This window comes from Thalassophryne amazonica, chromosome 6, assembly GCF_902500255.1.
Source record: "Thalassophryne amazonica chromosome 6, fThaAma1.1, whole genome shotgun sequence".
Taxonomy (NCBI): Eukaryota; Metazoa; Chordata; class Actinopteri; order Batrachoidiformes; family Batrachoididae; genus Thalassophryne; species Thalassophryne amazonica.
This window is the reverse complement of record NC_047108.1, coordinates 109,832,133-109,838,132: the sequence shown is the minus strand read 5'-3', so window position 1 is coordinate 109,838,132 and position 6,000 is coordinate 109,832,133.

The window sequence follows — 6,000 nt, the reverse complement described above, 5'->3', positions numbered from 1 at the left end:
CTAGGCTCGTGTGTCATACATCACACTGACAAAGTGAGGAACCTTGGGGTAAATTTTGATCCTTCGTTGTCTTTTGGCCTCCTCATTAGAAATATTACTAGGACTGCTTTCTTCCACTTGTGAAATATAGCGAAGATTCGTCCCATCCTGTCTATGGCTGATGCTGAGACCCTGATCCATGCATTTATCTCTTCTAGATTGGACTACTTTATCTTTGTTTGATTGATCTTTGTTAGCCAACTAACAAAGATCAATCTATCTTTGTTAGTTGGCTATGTACCACAGGCTTTTAAGGTGGCAGTAATTAAACCATTACTTAAAAAGCCATCACTTGTCCCAGCTATCTTAGCTAATTATAGGCCAATCTCCAACCTTCCTTTTCTCTCAAAAATTCTTGAAAGGGTAGTTGTAAAACAGCTAACTGATCATCTGCAGAGGAATGGTCTATTTGAAGAGTTTCAGTCAGGTTTTAGAATTCATCATAGTACAGAAACAGCATTAGTGAAGGTTACAAATGATCTTCTTATGGCCTCGGACAGTGGACTCATCTCTGTGTTGTTCTGTTAGACCTCAGTGCTGCTTTTGATACTGTTGACCATAAAATTTTGATTACAGAGATTAGAGCATGCATAGGTATTAAAGGCACTGCGCTGCGGTGGTTTGAATCATATTGTCTAATAGATTACAATTTGTTCATGTAAATGGGGAATCTTCTTCACAGACTAAAGTTAATTATGGAGTTCCACAAGGTTCTGTGCTAGGACCAATTTTATTCACTTTATACATGCTTCCCTTAGGCAGTATTATTAGACGGTATTGTTTAAATTTTCATTGCTACGCAGATGATACCCAGCTTTATCTATCCATGAAGCCAGAGGACACACACCAATTAGCTAAACTGCAGGATTGTCTTACAGACATAAAGATATGGATGACCTCTAATTTCCTGCTTTTAAACTCAGATAAAACTGAAGTTATTGTACTTGGCCCCACAAACCTTAGAAACATGGTGTCTAATCAGATCCTTACTCTGGATGGCATTACCCTGACCTCTAGTAATACTGTGAGAAATCTTGGAGTCATTTTTGATCAGGATATGTCATTCAAAGCGCATATTAAACAAATATGTAGGACTGCTTTTTTTGCATTTATGCAATATCTCTAAAATTAGAAAGGTCTTGTCTCAGAGTGATGCTGAAAAACTAATTCATGCATTTATTTCCTCTAGGCTGGACTATTGTAATTCATTATTATCAGGTTGTCCTAAAAGTTCCCTAAAAAGCCTTCAGTTAATTCAAAATGCTGCAGCTAGAGTACTAACGGGGACTAGAAGGAGAGAGCATATCTCACCCATATTGGCCTCTCTTCATTGGCTTCCTGTTAACTCTAGAATAGAATTTAAAATTCTTCTTCTTACTTATAAGGTTTTGAATAATCAGGTCCCATCTTATCTTAGGGACCTCGTAGTACCATATCACCCCAATAGAGTGCTTCGCTCTCAGCCTGCAGGCTTACTTGTAGTTCCTAGGGTTTGTAAGAGTAGAATGGGAGGCAGAGCCTTCAGCTTTCAGGCTCCTCTCCTGTGGAACCAGCTCCCAATTCAGATCAGGGAGACAGACACCCTCTCTACTTTTAAGATTAGGCTTAAAACTTCCTTTTTGCTAAAGCTTATAGTTAGGGCTGGATCAGGTGACCCTGAACCATCCCTTAGTTATGCTGCTATAGACGTAGACTGCTGGGGGGTTCCCACGATGCACTGTTTCTTTCTCTTTGCTCTGTATGCACCACTCTGCATTTAATCATTAGTGATCGATCTCTGCTCCCCTCCACAGCATGTCTTTTTCCTGGTTCTCTCCCTCAGCCCCAACCAGTCCCAGCAGAAGACTGCCTCTCCCTGAGCCTGGTTCTGCTGGAGGTTTCTTCCTGTTAAAAGGGAGTTTTTCCTCCCACTGTAGCCAAGTGCTTGCTCACAGGGGGTCGTTTTGACCGTTGGGGTTTTACATAATTATTGTATGGCCTTGCCTTACAATATAAGGCGCCTTGGGGCAACTGTTTGTTGTGATTTGGCGCTATATAAAAAAAAATTGATTGATTGAATTGAAATTGATTGACTACTGCAATGTTCTATTTTGTGGTTTACCGCAGTCTAGCATTAGGGGTCTCCAATTGGTTCAAAATGCTGCAGCCAGACTTTTGACACGAAGCAGAAAGCTCAACCACATTACACCCATTTTGGCATCCCTTCACTGGCTTCCTGTCCCAGCGAGATCAGATTTTCTGCTACTAACCTATAAAATTATTCATGGACTGGCACCTCCCTACCTAGCTTGTTGTTCAAGTGGAACTGTTAAAAGTGTTTTTCACTGCTCATCCGCAACACTCCAGGCTTCAAGCCTGAAGGACAAATTGCCTGACTGTTTTCTCCTCCAGAGGAATGTCCTTGGCCTTGGTGAGATTATTCGGCTCCTTTCTTATCTCAAACCACAAAGACAGTAGACTGACAGACTTACACATGGACAGAGATGAAGCATGCTCCATTTTTTCCCCTATATCTCTGTTCCTGCCCCCATCACACACCCTATCCCGGCCACCGCTCACGCCACCCCTTTCCCCTCCGGGGGCTGCGCGTTTTGTAGCTGTGGCATGACCCTGTTCCCCTCAAGGTAGTGGCGGCGCGACTCCAGTTGCAGCGGCCTTCACCCACTTTGCCTCAATTCGATGACGGACTGCCTCAAGTTTAGTGCACATAAACAATGTCAAATGTATATGTGTTGTCTTTAATTTTGATGTGTGCCATTATTACGGTAAACTAGTAATAATTATGGATTAATTGCTTTATTCTGAGGTAATTGGAGTGTAAACGTAATTGTGCTTTTTTGGGATCAATAAAGTTGTCTGTCTTAAGATGCACTTTTTTTCCCCTTTCTTATGGCTAGCATACTGGTACAGTTTTATGCTTTTTACTGTTTTAATTCATTTTATTAGTAATTGGAGCGGGCCACGGCCTCAACTTTACCTAAATTCTGGGTCTTTTAGTGAAGTTTAGGGCTAGTGGCCGGCGATCACCTTAGTATTTCTTCTGTTTTTCTTGTTGTTTAATGCTGGCAAATTATACAGTATTTTTGTCTTTCTGATGCCTGATTTTGTTTTTTTCTCTAAGGTGCAGCTCCATCCAGAGATGGGAGTTGTATTTGTGTTGGTGACCCTACTGTCCTGTGCGCCAACAGCATTTCTTGTATATTCATCTGTGAATTGTTCTGTAATTTATGTTTGTAGCGTGGCCCAAGCAGAGGGTCACCCCTTTGAGTCTGGTCTGCTTGAGGTTTCTTCCTCAGAGGGAGTTTTTCCTTACCACTGTTGCTCTGGGGGTTGGTAAGGTTAGACCTTACCTGTGTGAATAGCTTTGAGGCAACTCTGTTGTGATTTGGCACTATATAAATGAAAATAAACTGAAAATTGAAATTGAGCTGATGAAGAAAATGAGCGAGAGAAAAGGCTGGATGATGTGGTGAGAGTAAGTCAGGAAGTGCAAGAAGTCAGTAAGGAAGAAGTGAGGGCTGCTATCAAGAGGATGAAGAGTGGAAAGGCAGTTGGTCCAGATGAGATTCCTCCAGATTCCAGCGGAGGCATGGAAATGTCTAGGAGAGATGGCAGTAGAGTTTCTTACCAGATTGTTTAATAAAATCTTGGAAAGTGAAAGGATGCCTGAGGAGTGGAGACGAAGTGTGCTGGTTCCTGTTTTCAAGAACAAGGGTGATGTGCAGAGCTGCAGTAACTACAGAGGCATAAAGTTGATCAGCCACAGCATGAAGTTATGGGAAAGAGTAGTAGAAGCTGGGCTTAGAAAACAGGTGAAGATCTGTGAGCAGCAATATGGTTTCATGCCGAGAAAGAGCACTACAGATGCAATGTTTGCTCTGAGAATACTGTTGGAGAAGTACAAAGAAGTTAGAAAGAGTTACATTGTGTGTTTGTGGACTTAGAAAAAGCTTATGACAGGGTGCCAAGAGAAGAGCTGTGGTATTGTATGAGGAAGTCTGGAGTGGCAGAGAAGTATGTTAGGGTAGTGCGGGACATGTACAAGAATAACGTGACAGCGGTGAGATGGCCAGTAGGAATGACAGACTCATTCAAGGTGGAAGTGGGATTACACCAAGGATCAGCTCTGAGTCCTTTCTTGTTTGCAGTGGTGATGGACAGGAAGACGGATGAGATCAGACAGGAGTCCCCATGGACTATGATGTTTGCAGATAACATTGTGATCTGCAGTGAGAGCAGAGAGCAAATTGAGTCTAGTCTGGAGAAGTGGAGATATGCTTTGGAGAGAAGGGGAATGAAAGTCAGTAGAAGCAAGACTGAGTACATGTGTGTGAATGGGAGGGAGCCCAGTGGAATAGTGCAGTTACAAGGAGTAGAAGTGGTGAAAGTTGATGAGTTTAAATATTTGGAGTCAACTGTTCAAAGTAATGGAGAGTGTGGTAGAGAGGTGAAGAAGAGAGTGCAGGCAGGGTGGAGTGGGTGGAGAAAGATGGCAGGAGTGATTTGTGACCGAAGAATATCAGCAAGAGTGAAGGGGAAAGTTTACAAGACAGTCGTGAGTCCAGCTATGTTGTACGGTTTAGAGACGGTGGCACTAACAAAAAGACAGGAGGCAGAGCTGGAGGTGACAGAGCTGAAGATGTTGAGATTCTCTTTGGGAGTGACGAGAATGGACAAGATTAGGAATGAATATATCAGAGGGACAACTCAGGTGGGACAGTTTGGAGACAAAGTCAGAGAGGCGAGCTTGAGATGGTTTGGACATGTGCAGAGGATGGACCCAGGGTATATAGGGAGAAGGATGCTGAGGATGGAGCCACCAGGCAGGAGGAGAAGAGGGAGACCAAAGAGGAGGTTCATGGATGTGCTGAGAGAGGACATGCAGGTGGTTGGTGTGACAGAGGAAGATACAGAGGACAGGGTGAGATGGAAACGATTTATCTGCTGTGGCGACCCCTAATGGGAACAGCCGAAAGACAAAGAAGATGATTTGTAATCTGTTCAACAAAATCAATTCCAGTCATTGAAGTTGTGTGACTTTTTTTTCTAAAACCATATTGCTGTTCGCCAAGTATGTGATGTTTAAAAATACCTTTTCCAAAAATTTGGAAAATTGTGGCAGAAGTGAGATTGGTTCATTATTTCAAAAGACATGTTTGTCATCAGTTTTAAACAGTGGTATCACTTTAGCCAATTTCATTCTGAAAGGAAATTTCCCAGTCATTAGTGACAAGTTACAAATGAATGTAAAAGATTTAACAATACAATCAATAATATTTTTAATCAAAAACATATCAAATTATCACTATCAGTTGATATTTTTTCCCCTTGAGGTTACGAACAATGTCAGTTATTTCGTACTCATCAGTTTCTTTAATGAACATTGAATCCTGAATTTTATTGTTTTGCTATAATCTAAAGAGCGCATTCCAGAAGATACAATTGAATCAGCTAAATTTTTAACCACATTTAAAAGAAATCATTAAAGTGATCTACTATAGCTTTATTCGCCTTAACAACTGTACTAGTGCTTGTGTAAAAAAGGGCAGAATATTCTTTAACACCTTTTCTCTTATTTATGATTTCATTTAAAATCTTCCAAGCACCCTTAATGTTTGCTTTATTTTTTTCCCAATAAATCATTATAATACTGCCTTTTACAAGATTGCATGATGTTAGTTTATTTTTTATATGTCTTATATCATTTTTCAGCATCACATAGGAACTACAATAAGAACTACAGAAAATTCTTCTTTTTACATGCATTTTGCAGTCGCTAAAGCCGTGGTCACAACCCCCCGTACTTGCACGTGCGTGCAGTCTACTTGCAAAAATGTGGGCTAAATTTGGAGATCTGTACGTCGTAAGTACTGCCTCACTACGAATTTAGGAGCATGCAGAAACATGCAGACATGCCGTAGAGGTTTTAGTGCATGCAGAACTTTCACTGCGGTCAGGCTG